This window comes from Ambystoma mexicanum, chromosome 4p (genome assembly GCF_040938575.1).
Source record: "Ambystoma mexicanum isolate Mex_15411 chromosome 4p, UKY_AmexF1_1, whole genome shotgun sequence".
NCBI classification, from domain to species: Eukaryota; Metazoa; Chordata; class Amphibia; order Caudata; family Ambystomatidae; genus Ambystoma; species Ambystoma mexicanum.
The window spans coordinates 1,089,086,796-1,089,099,154 of NC_090927.1; the positions used below are offsets into that span (position 1 = coordinate 1,089,086,796).

The 12,359-nt window shown below is 54.6% G+C and overlaps 1 non-coding gene across 1 annotated transcript; it reads right to left on the reverse strand.

Annotated features, from left to right (window-relative positions):
* Positions 1-366: 366 nt before the first annotated feature.
* Positions 367-473, reverse strand: LOC138460441 (U6 spliceosomal RNA). Its single transcript, XR_011263149.1, has one exon. It is a non-coding gene; the product is annotated as a U6 spliceosomal RNA (small nuclear RNA).
* Between the last annotated feature and the right edge of the window lie 11,886 nt (positions 474-12,359).

Consider the following 12,359-nt stretch of genomic DNA (forward strand, 5'->3'; position numbering starts at 1 on the left):
GATGATGGGCAAATGGAGACCAATCTATGTTAGGTTGCATGCCAATGGGATTTCAGATCACACTTGGCACCCGATTGGACAATTTCCTGAACAGGAGATGTCCACTAATAGCTGCCCACTACTGCAAAAGAACAGACTAATAAGAGAAACAAGGGAGTAGAAGCTCCCCGCTGTTCGTCATGAAATTGATAAGGTTCTGTTCATTCAGTCAACAAAACCTGCAAGTTAAAGGCTTTGTGCATTAATGTGGAATTTGTCATGAAATATATTTTTTTCATACAAGATTTATGAACCTAGCATTTCAATAAAAAGATTTCTTAAAACAAAGACTTACGAATAACAAATGCTTCTGTCCTGTCATCTGTCAAAAATAAAGAAAGCTTAAGAAATGTGTGCGTCATCCTTGCACAGGGGCCATTTTAATTTTCTCTGCAGTGTTCCAATATTAGTATATGTACTGCCAAAGCAAGTACAAAGTGGTAGCCATTCGGCCAGTACTTAAGACTTCAGGGCTTTCCGTCCTGTGAAATAAGGACACATGGGGGCCAATTCATAGAATTCGGCGCACAAGTGGCGCACGCGGCTGGCGCACAGTGTGCGCGTGCGGTAGTCTGCGCCAGCCGCGTGCGCCGAAACACATTTCCGCGCACAGCGTATTCATGGATTCCAGCCACCAAAACCAGCCGTGGCGCACAGTGGCGCAGCGACCTTGCAGCAGCGCCAGTTACGCCCCCAAGAACGCCTTCCGCGCAGGGAAAAGCCATCAAAATCCCCAATCCAGCGCAAAGGGCTGCGCTAACCCTGTACCAGCACGGCAAGCGGGCTACGTGTATTACAGGGGTTCGCGGGATGTTTCACACGCGATTTCAGCAGGGTACGTGTATTTCAGGGGTGCGCGGGAAGTTCCACACGCGAATAGCCTGGGCGCGTGTATTTCAGGGGTGCGCGGGAAGTTCCACACGCGAATGGCCTGGGCGCGTGTATTTCAGGGGTGCGCGGGAAGTTCCACACGCGAATAGCCTGGGCGCATGTATTTCAGGGGTGCGCGGGAAGTTCCACACGCGAATAGCCTGGGCGCGTGTATTTCAGGGGTGCGCGGGAAGTTCCACACGCGAATAGCCTGGGCGCGTGTATTTCAGGGGTTCGCGGGAATTTCCACACGCGAATAGCCTGGGCGCGTGTATTCCAGGGGTTCGCAGGAAGTTTCACACGCGATTTCAGCAGGGTACGTGTATTTCAGGGGTGCGCGGGAAGTTCCACACGCGAATAGCCTGGGCGCGTGTATTTCAGGGGTGCGCGGGAATTTCCACACGCGAATAGCCTGGGCGCGTGTATTCCAGGGGTTCGCGGGAAGTTTCACACGCGATTTCAGCAGGGTACGTGTATTTCAGGGGTGCGCGGGAAGTTCCACACGCGAATAGCCTGGGCGCGTGTATTTCAGGGGTTCGCGGGAATTTCCACACGCGAATAGCCTGGGCGCGTGTATTCCAGGGGTTCGCGGGAAGTTTCACACGCGATTTCAGCAGGGTACGTGTATTTCAGGGGTGCGCGGGAAGTTCCACACGCGAATAGCCTGGGCGCGTGTATTTCAGGTGTGCGCGGGAAGTTCCACACGCGAATAGCCTGGGCGCGTGTATTTCAGGGGTGCGCGGGAAGTTCCACACGCGAATAGCCTGGGCGCGTGTATTTCAGGGGTGCGCGGGAAGTTCCACACGCGAATAGCCTGGGCGCGTGTATTTCAGTGGTTCGCGGGAATTTCCACACGCGAATAGCCTGGGCGCGTGTATTCCAGGGGTTCGCGGGAACTTTCACACGCGATTACAGCAGGGTACGTGTATTTCAGGGGTGCGCGGGAAGTTCCACACGCGAATAGCCTGGGCGCGTGTATTTCAGGGGTGCGCGGGAAGTTCCACACGCGAATAGCCTGGGCGCGTGTATTTCAGGGGTGCGCGGGAAGTTCCACACGCGAATAGCCTGGGCGCGTGTATTTCAGGGGTTCGCGGGAATTTCCACACGCGAATAGCCTGGGCGCGTGTATTCCAGGGGTTCACGGGAAGTTTCACACGCGATTTCAGCAGGGTACGTGTATTTCAGGGGTGCGCGGGAAGTTCCACACGCGAATAGCCTGGGCGCGTGTATTTCAGGGGTTCGCGGGAATTTCCACACGCGAATAGCCTGGGCGCGTGTATTCCAGGGGTTCGCGGGAAGTTTCACACGCGATTTCAGCAGGGTACGTGTATTTCAGGGGTGCGCGGGAAGTTCCACACGCGAATAGCCTGGGCGCGTGTATTTCAGGGGTTCGCGGGAATTTCCACACGCGAATAGCCTGGGCGCGTGTATTCCAGGGGTTCGCGGGAAGTTTTACACGCGATTTCAGCAGGGTACGTGTATTTCAGGGGTGCCGGGGAGTCCTACATGTGATTTGACAGTGTGGATCCTCCCAGGTGTTCCCTGTACACCCTCCACGGCCCCTGCTGGCAGCCCACACCACAGGGGACTACCCTGCATCCCTGGTCATGTCCCGCAGGCAGCCCACCCAACATGGGCATGCCCCCCAGCAAAGGCACATGTCTCCTTGAACTAATGAACACCAACTCATGTCCCCCACCACCCCCACCCCCCAGCACTGTGGGGCACCTGCCAGCAGGCCCCCACCCATGTCCAACTCATGTCCCCCACCCCCCCCACCCCCCAGCACTGTGGGGCACCTGCCACCAGGCCCCCACCCATGTCCAACTCATGTCCCCCACCACCCCCACCCCCCAGCACTGTGGGGCACCTGCCAGCAGGCCCCCACCCATGTCCAACTCATGTCCCCCCCCCAAACCCCCCAGCAGTGCAGGGGCACCCACCACCAGGCCCCCACCCATGTCTCCCACCACCCCCACCCCCCCAGTCACCAGGGGCAGCTTCCACCAGGCCCCCACCCATGTCTCCCACCACCCCCACCCCCCCCAGTCACCATGGCCAGCCTCCACCAGGTCCTCACAATCCCCAACACACATGCACGTCAGCGTGTAATACGAGGAAAGGGCCTATGCGCGTAAGTGACGTGACGCACGCAGGTGTTACCCTCATTGCACGTGATGACAGAACACACGTGGATTTCCACCAATCGCGTGTGAAAGTTCCCGGCACCCCGGAACACACGTACCCAGGCCACTTGCGTGTACGCACACTCCCCTCCAATCACACGCGATGACACTCGGACCGTATCCGAACACGGGAAACACGCGCACGGCAAAAGACGTGCACAGGCGTCAACGCGTCTGCCACACGAAGGCAGGCGGAAGCGTCCCCGCGCACAGCATAAAAGTGCGCGCAAACAACAAACGCGTATATACAGCTACGATGAATGCCCCATTTGTCGCTGCACTGATCGTGGGACACCGCAGGAGGAGGAGAATAGCCAGGGCACGCATTTTCGCAACACGGACAAGCCTTTTTGGGATGCCTGACGACCAGGTCTATGGCAGGTATAGGTTTCCACCCCATATCATCCTAGACCTGGTCAGGGAGTGGGAAGATGACCTCACATCCCCCACCCTTTGCTCCCAAGCATTGAGCCCCTTGGAGAAGGTGCTCAATGTCCTGCATTTTCTGGCCACTGGGTCATTTCAGCGGACCACTGCCATAGTGGGGGGGGTCTCACAGGCCACGCAGTCACGCTGCCTACACCAGGTACTGGCAATCATGACAGCGCGCCCCTCAGTCCGCAGGCACATATACATGCCCAGAACACCCGCAGAAAGGCAGGCCGTTGTCCTGGATTTTTTCAGGGTGGCACACTTCCCCAAAGTGCTCGGTGCCATAGATTGCACCCATGTGGCCCTACGTCCACCTAGGGCCATTGAGCACATCTACCGAAACCGCAAGCACTGGCATTCCATCAATGTACAGGTGGTATGTGATGCAAAGGGAATCATCACCTCTGTCTATGCAAACTACCCTGGCTCCACCCATGACAGCTGGGCAGCATGGCGACACATGGCTCCTAGGTCAGTACAAATGCCCTTGCACATGCATGCAAGTCACACACAGACAAATATCCATACCCTAATTATCTCAACTATTATCATCTCCCCAGGGGACAGTGCCTACCCTCTGAGCAACCACATGATGACGCCAATCCGGAACCCCACCACACCACCCCAGGTAAGATACAACGCCGCCCATATTGCAACCAGGGGCATAGTGGAGCGCACATTCGGAGTGCTCAAGTCACGTTTCCGCTCCCTTGACCGCTCTGGCGGGCAACTACTCTATGCACCACCAGTAGTGTGCAGGATCATTGTGGCAGCATGTGTCCTGCACAATGTTGCAACACGGCAGGGCGTCCCGGTGGACATGGTGGTGCCCCCACATCCCCAACCACAGGCGCTGCCCATGGGAGGGGACAGGGCACGTGGCGAGGAAGCCCGGACCCAGCTTGTGGCCACATTTTTCACCTAAACTCCCACCCCTGCGGAGTGCACACAGGCCTGGCACATACCAGGTGACAATCGATGATGACAAAGAGACAGTCAACTGTCACAACCTTACCACCCTGAGATAGTTGCCATGGAAGTGCCACATCGTCTGCATCCCTAGCTACTTAAACACAAGCTATCCTGTGTGACCAAAAGGCACACATATGACATGATATGGGCCATACACAAGTATTCCAAGGCGCAATGAGGCAGGGAGGGGGGAACAAGGGAACACAGAGAACGGTACTACTAGGCCAGGTGTCATTGGGATCGTGCAAGTGCAGGGGTAGGGGGAATGGGAAAAGTGCAAGGGGAAGGGTGGGGGGGAGTCCAGTACAGGGGAAGTAGCCCGAAAAAATAATACATAGGTCACCTGGTGGCAACTACAAAGGTGAGTGCAGTCAAGTGCTGGGAAGGGAGGGCTGTAGGGATAGGGAGACAGTACTGCAGTGCAGGGGTTGCCAGGGAGGCAGTGCAAGTGGAGAGTGGCTGGGCCAGGGACCGAGGTCGGTGAGAGTGGCCCAGTTGCAGCTCCTGTGCAGTTCCAGAGGAGAATTCTACAAGGGAGAGGCAGAGAGTAAGCAGAAGCAAAGAGGAAGGACATGAGGTGCATCCAGAACTGGAGATGATTCCCCTCAAGTTCAAGCCAGGCCGGAAGTCTGTTCCAGGGGGAGGGCCCTGCTGCGGAGAGAAATCTACCCCCAGCTAGTTGCTCTGAGAAGCGGATGACGCGGACATGCAAGGTGTGCATCACACACACCTGCACACCAGGCCATGGCCATCACTGTCATGTCACACAAACCCTCCCAAACATCAACATGTCATGGCACGCAATACCCATACACCAATGCAGTAACGATAAGGTACACATTGCCATGTCCTAAATGCACAGTGGCATCGGACACTGCTGCCTGACCCGGAATCAGATGAAATGACAGACCAACAACCTCCCACCCAAAATAAGTCATTTCAAAATGCATTACAACAGTCGTAGACGTAATATCACAATGAATGCCTGTCTACATGCACATCATGCATTGCAAAATCAACACTGCAGCTCATGTGTGCAGTGTCCTACTCCTGCATCACACTGCTCAGCGCACAGCACAGTGAACAGCCATTGTGTGTGATGCACACCCTGAGCATCAAATCTAAGTGACAGACCACGTCAAACATCAAATCAGGCATGTACTGGATCCATGATCGGTCACAGAACATGTGCTGCCGGGACACAGTGGGCACCAGAAGGCAAACAGTGTACATGTGTATATGCAAGGGTGGGAGTACATGTAGTGCATCAGAGTGCAAGTGTGTGGTTCTGCAAGGACATGCACTCCACATATGCATGTGCACTCAAGTGACCATCAGTGTTCCCTACACATCACATGTGAACATCCACCATGTGTACACCCCAGCATGTCAAACCTCAACTATCCCCTCGCACCTGAAAGGAAAACACAACACATGAACAGGCATTGATCAGCAGAACACAACATGTACATGGGATACCACCATTACTATGTCAGAGTTCCCATCACACTGCAGGGCAAGGCAACAATCAACAACAACCCCCCCCCTCCCTCACAAATGACCATGACCCACTGAACAAGTTGTTTGGAGCCCCCAAACCTCAATTCCACCTGGCCACAGGATCACCTTTACCCTTCGTCATCATCTCCCACCTTGTGTGTAAAAAGATGCCTGAACCCCCTGAATACACACTCATTTCCGAAACACAAAATCCAAGGCATAAAAACGAACCCAAACACCCTCCAGTAGATGACTTGACGTAGCAGTACCTCACAAAGTCCAAGTACTACCACAATGATGCAACAACCAAGGTAGCACAGCAAAACAATGTCACGACAGGATGTGAGACATGTGTGGTACATGACATCGGATGATGCACCATGAATGGATGTGTACTGTCACAGGTCCCCTGTACAGGCGCGGGAGTGCCACGAAACAACCACCCCCACCATGTCCCGGGTGCCTGCAAGGTCAAACTCACACAGGCCCCTGAGACCCTGGTGGGGAAGGAGGTTCAGGGATATGCAGTCGGGACAGGTGTTGACACACTGGATGACTGGAATGAGCGGCAGGAGAGGGGAGGTGGAATGACACATGAAACTAGGGAATGCACGAAAATGTACAACCTGCATGAACACATACACAATCCAAACAGACTTGGACATCATTGTCATGGCCTTCTGTAGTCCAGGCTCAGGAGTGGTACGAACCCACCACCCCCTCTAGGGTTTTGGCGCCTGCAAGTTCGGGGCTTACACAGGCATCCGCAACCCCAGTGGGGAAAGAGGGTCAGGGAACGTTGCTTGGATAGGCACGGGAAGCAGGAACACCGGGTAGAGGGTACAGGTTTCAAAATTGCATAGGATCACGGGTGATTAGGGAGAAAATAACATACCAAATAGAACCACACATACATCCATGCATCAGTACACTCCCCAGCAAGCCTATGCAGAGCAGTTTGTAAGAAAAACAACAAGACACTTAGCTCTGGTTTTGAGTGCTGGCCTCCTGCCTGCGCACTCTCAGGTCCGGTTACAGGAGCACTGCAATGCTGCAAAGAGAGACACAGTCAACAACCTGTACGTGCCAATTGCACAAAAACACAACACCAAACATGCCCCATAGCAACAGACTACTCTACAAACAGACAATCTGTGGTTGATGCTTCGTACCCATATATAACATCACCCCTGTGACGGGTCATACACAGTCAATGCAGTAAGGCAGCCGCTGCTGGGTGCGTGGAAAATGGAACACCAATGTGTCACAATTCACACAACATGCAATGTTCCCTGGGTAAGCAGACAGACCCATATTGCAAGCCATGACTACAGAGCAAGTTGTGTACCACCATGACCGAAACAAAGTTGGCAGTGCATTTATCATGAAGTACGTGGAAAAGACATGCACTGCACCCGAGTATGTCCCTTGCTGCATGTCCCTGTGAGCTGCCCCTTTCCATGTCTCGGAAGGCTACATGGTTGATACAAGTGGCTCAATGGACCTTGGTGTACCGGAGGGTATGTGCCACTGCCCCTGCATGTGTCCCAGACAACCCTACTATCAGCAGCCATCAGTCCACAAACACATCTGAGCTGCATTGTGTGCTTCAACACCAATATTCGTCTAAGCTCACCCTCAGTGCTGTGACTAAGCCTGCATGTGCAACTCGCCTGGTGCAAGCTTTGCTGTGTCGTGGCCCCCCTGTGATGCTCACCTTGCCTGGAGTTCCTTGGAACATGTCAGCAGTACTAGGATGTGGGTCTGCAATCACTGTGCCTCTGCTCCTGCACACATGTGCATGTGGGCACCAACAAACGGGTCCAGAATTCCGTCGTCCAATGGGACATGTCTGCTGGCAAAGGTGCTCTGGAGGCTCATCCCCCTGCAGAAAGGGCATGTAACACATGATTAATGCTTCAAAGTAATCTGTGTGTGTCTCATCAGGCATCTCATTACTTGACCATGTCAGAGAGTCACATCACAAATCACACCATCAGTCCGTCTTTGACTTCCAAAGTGTGGAACACTATCTACAGCATGAATTGCAACAGGCACGTGTACAGGAAAGAAATGAGACATAATACACAATGCATAGCAATCAATGTCCACATTAATCATGACACACCCCGTCTAGCAAAAGCTGAACAGTGGACAATTACACCTAAATCATCCCCACTAGGGGTGTCAACACAAGTCACAAAGCACCAGACATGCCACAGATATGACAGTCCAAAGCCCTTGTGTAAAATTCTGTAACACCGAACCATCCTTGCGAGCCCATGGATAAGGGAGGCAGGAGTGGCATATGTGAGTCAAGGAACCCAAGCAGCAAACACATACACAAGACAACCATGAAGGGCCCAGCTGGAACAGACAGTGGATGCCTTCAAAAACCACAAGGCACCGCACTGTCACATGAAAGCACAATAGACTACAATTTTTAAACTAACTCAACTATTAACTAATTACACTAACTATGGAAAACCTACATTACCTATTTAAACTAACTATCAAACAGAAACTTAACTAACTAAACTAAACGAAAAATCAAAAATGGCCACATACGACCCGGGGGGGAGGGGAGGCACCCAGGAGGGGGGAGGTACAGGGTGCTGCTCAACATCCACATGCAATGATGCCGAGCCAAAAAAAAATACCTCCATGGGCTCAACGCCTGCACAGCACGACCTATGTGGGAGATAGATGGTCGTCCGAGTCTGGCTCATCCTGGAAAGGAGGACGTGGCACAGTAGCCTGGCCACGCCTAGCCGCAGCTTGCCCCTCGTCGGCAGCAAGTCTGCCGGACAGGTGAGCCTGGTTCTGTGTGGCGATGTAACATAGGTCTGCATGCAGAACCTCACGTGATACACGTGCTTCCTCTTGCAAGGTAGCACGTGTAACACGGAGTTCCTCCTGCAAGGCCTGGCTGGACAACCGCTGCACCTCCCGGCAAGCCTGTAGCTCAGCCGAGATGGTGCGCTCAAGCTGTGCAAACCTCTCCTCTGCCTGCTGCCTCTGGGACATCATAAGGACACCCAGAGTGGATCTGAGGGAGGCATACTCCTCCCTCAGGGCATCCATGTGCGCCTCTGCGTGAGCAGCAATTGCTTGACGCAGAGACGACATTTCAGCCTGGCGTGCCCTGTCTGAGGCCGCCATGCCCAGCCTGAGCGAGCGGGCCGTGGACCGTGCCGCCTGCTGCTGGAGAAGCACCTGCCTAGCAGGGGGGAGCACAGATCGGGCCACACGCTCCATGCTGTCAGCGATGTTCTCCATTGCTGCCCCCTGCCGTTCGGAATTGGCAGTCATGTCTTGCTCCCACTCAGTATACAGCGGTTGCGCGCGGCGACCGCGTTGCCGGGCTTGACCCCTGCGGGACCCAAGGACCGGAGGTCCTCGCTGTGTTGGCACCGCCTGCGGCTGCACGACTACATGCCCCCGTCGACGTGATGTCCCAGGCACATCAGTGACTGGTGTGGAGGGTGACCCTGCGTCCCGATCCACCACGGGCGGAGGAACCAAGACTGTCTGATCCCTCAGTGCAGGTGTCGCAGACAGAGGAGTGTCCACATCAGAATCACTCACCCCTGACACATGGACTTGATGGTCATCCAACTCAACATGGACGTCAGAGTCGTCATCAAGGCTGGACTCATAGGCAGCCAGAGACAGGATGGACTGCAGCACTTGGGGGTTTTCGTGGCCTACCACCCCACGACCCCCACTAGTGCCGGGTTGATGTGGTCTTACCAACCCTGTGTCTGGCGTGACAACACCATCCTCTGCATCCATTGCGTCATCACCTGAAAAATAGAGAGGAAAAGGTAACTACACATGTCAGAAGCACACAACACACACACACACCGACAGCAAAGGCATCCGGCAGACATGTGACACACAACATATGACCTGGCATGCATGCTGGGTCTACTTAGAATAGCCACTGTGATCAGACCTGTTGAAAGGTGGCAGTTTGCATGGAAGTGGGTCTATGCAGTGCTGAAAATGTGTACGCCACTCACTACCTACATGTACAAGCACTCCATGGTGTGTGCCAGGAAATGTGAAGGCAGTGCAATGTCAAATTCAGACATCACGTGCATTGTGTATTCAATGTGTACCATGTCTAGCAGCCAAGCACTCCTCCACCCCAGTACCAAAGCAGGGATGCCTAGCATGGTATCAAAAGGCTGCCCATACACCTGTGTATTGACAAGCAGTGTTGACTGGCATCAACAGCTTAATGTGAATCAAATTACAACACTGCTAATGATGCTGGGACAGTGGGCAGGACACATGATGGAAGATCCGGAGGCCAGCCACGTGTGAAGAAGACACGACAAGAGTTGGACAGAGTCATTGGCCATTGAACAGGCTGAGGCCTGTAAGCCACACAGATTGTCATTGCCTAAACATGTGTGCAACGCAGGACTGAGCCACAGTTGACATGGGGAGGCCGATAATATGGCAGGCAATGTATGTAACCAAGGACTCATATTACAGTGCTCATCCAGTCAAGGACACATAGGGGCATGCGTGCAATGCACATGGAGCATGAATGGGCACTCATGTCCCTGCGGGACATCTGACCCATGCACAGTACAAGTGGGATACCCTGCATCGAGTACTAAGGCTGTACCACACGGCATATGTCTGGCAGTTTCTAAGCTGGAAGTTAGCATCTACACAGGACACATGAACAAGAAACTACACATTGGCAAGAATGTAGCAGACCAGTGCAAAGGTGGAACTGGGGTGCAGAGTGGCGGAGGAGGGGCAAGGGAGCATGCCCACATGGAGTCCCGCATGCAGGCAGAGGAGACATGCATGACGGTAGCATTGCATTACTTACACCTCAGAACCATGTACACGTCACATGTAGCAGCAATCGTGCACGACACATGCCACAAGTCAAACACACACGTCCTCAACAACTACGCTTTAACACTCACTGGACTGGGCATCAAAGTCCAGCATCTCTCCCACACCTTCGACCAATTCTGGTGGTATGAACTCCGCAACGAGAGCCTCATGCGGAGTGAGTTCTTCCTCCTCTGGTGCAGGCCCACCGCCAGTCACCAGAGTCAAGTTGTAATTTGAGGCACGCTTAGCCTTAGTGCTGCGCTTGATGTCATTCCAGCGCTTTTTGCACTCCTGCGCTGTGCGCACCTCATGGCCGAATGAACTGACATGTTCCGCAACATGCTTCCAGTGGGTGTCACGTTGGGCAGCCGTAGTATGACTATTGGCACCCACTAGCATGTCACGGCTGTGTCCCCGCACGTAGTCCACGAGGAAGTCCAGTTCCTGCTTACAGAAAGGCTTCTTCCTCGACGTGCAGGAGGTCGTGGCTGTGTGTGGGGTCCCAGCCTGTGCTGCAGGTGCAACCTTCCTCCTCTTGGACTGTGGCGCAGACCCTGGCTGGCTAATGCCGCCCTGACCAGTATGGCCAGTGGGTTCGGTGGATTGAGCCGAGGGAGTGGCAGGTGGAGGGATGACCAAAGGCCTGACTTGTGTCAGTGGCAGCTGGGTGCCCACTAATGGACCCTGCGCAGCAACATCAGCTGTGGCAGGGTCATTGACCGCAACGGTCCTGGTTGGCAGACTCACAACCGGGGTGCTGTTGGGTGCATCTGCCCCTGCACTTGCCAACACCGGGCTGTTCGGGGCAGCAGATGACATGACTGCCCCAGGGACACGTGTCTTGGTCTGAGCAGCCCGGCGTGCCCCTATGGTTTCCCCCCTGGCCTGTTGGAGATCTACCAAGGGCTCTTCAAGTGCCAACGCAGCCTGCGCTGGCAGACCCTGAGCCTGGGTGGCGGTGTCCACAGCTGCACCTGCAGCTACCGCTACCCTTGGGCCCGTGGCAGTCGATGGAACGGACTGCTGGGTCATACGGGTGCCAGTGCCAGATGCAGGAGCTGCATCCCCCGGAACCACAGGGGGTGGTGGCATGGCTGCACCGACACATGGCACAACATTGTGCTCAAGTGGCGCACCCCTGCCTCTTCCCCCTCTGTGGCTGCCCTGGACACCCTGGAGTCCCCCTACTCCCTGGTCACCACGGCCACGTCCCCGACCACGCCCGCCACGAGGAGTACGCCCAGCTGAGGCGCCCCTCACCTTTGGTGGCCTCCCAACCATGGCACAGATGTAATAGTGCTGGCACAGATGGAGTGGTGCCAATGGGAGGTGTACACCACAATTGTCCTGGGCAATTGGGGTGAAGGGGGTGGGAAGCAAGATGTTAACAGCCCCCCTGCACCTGCAAGGCTGTATGTGACCCCGGTGATGTGGTGACGGGTCACGCAACGCTCAGGCACCCCAAAACTGCAGTAAAACCGTGCATGCAACCCT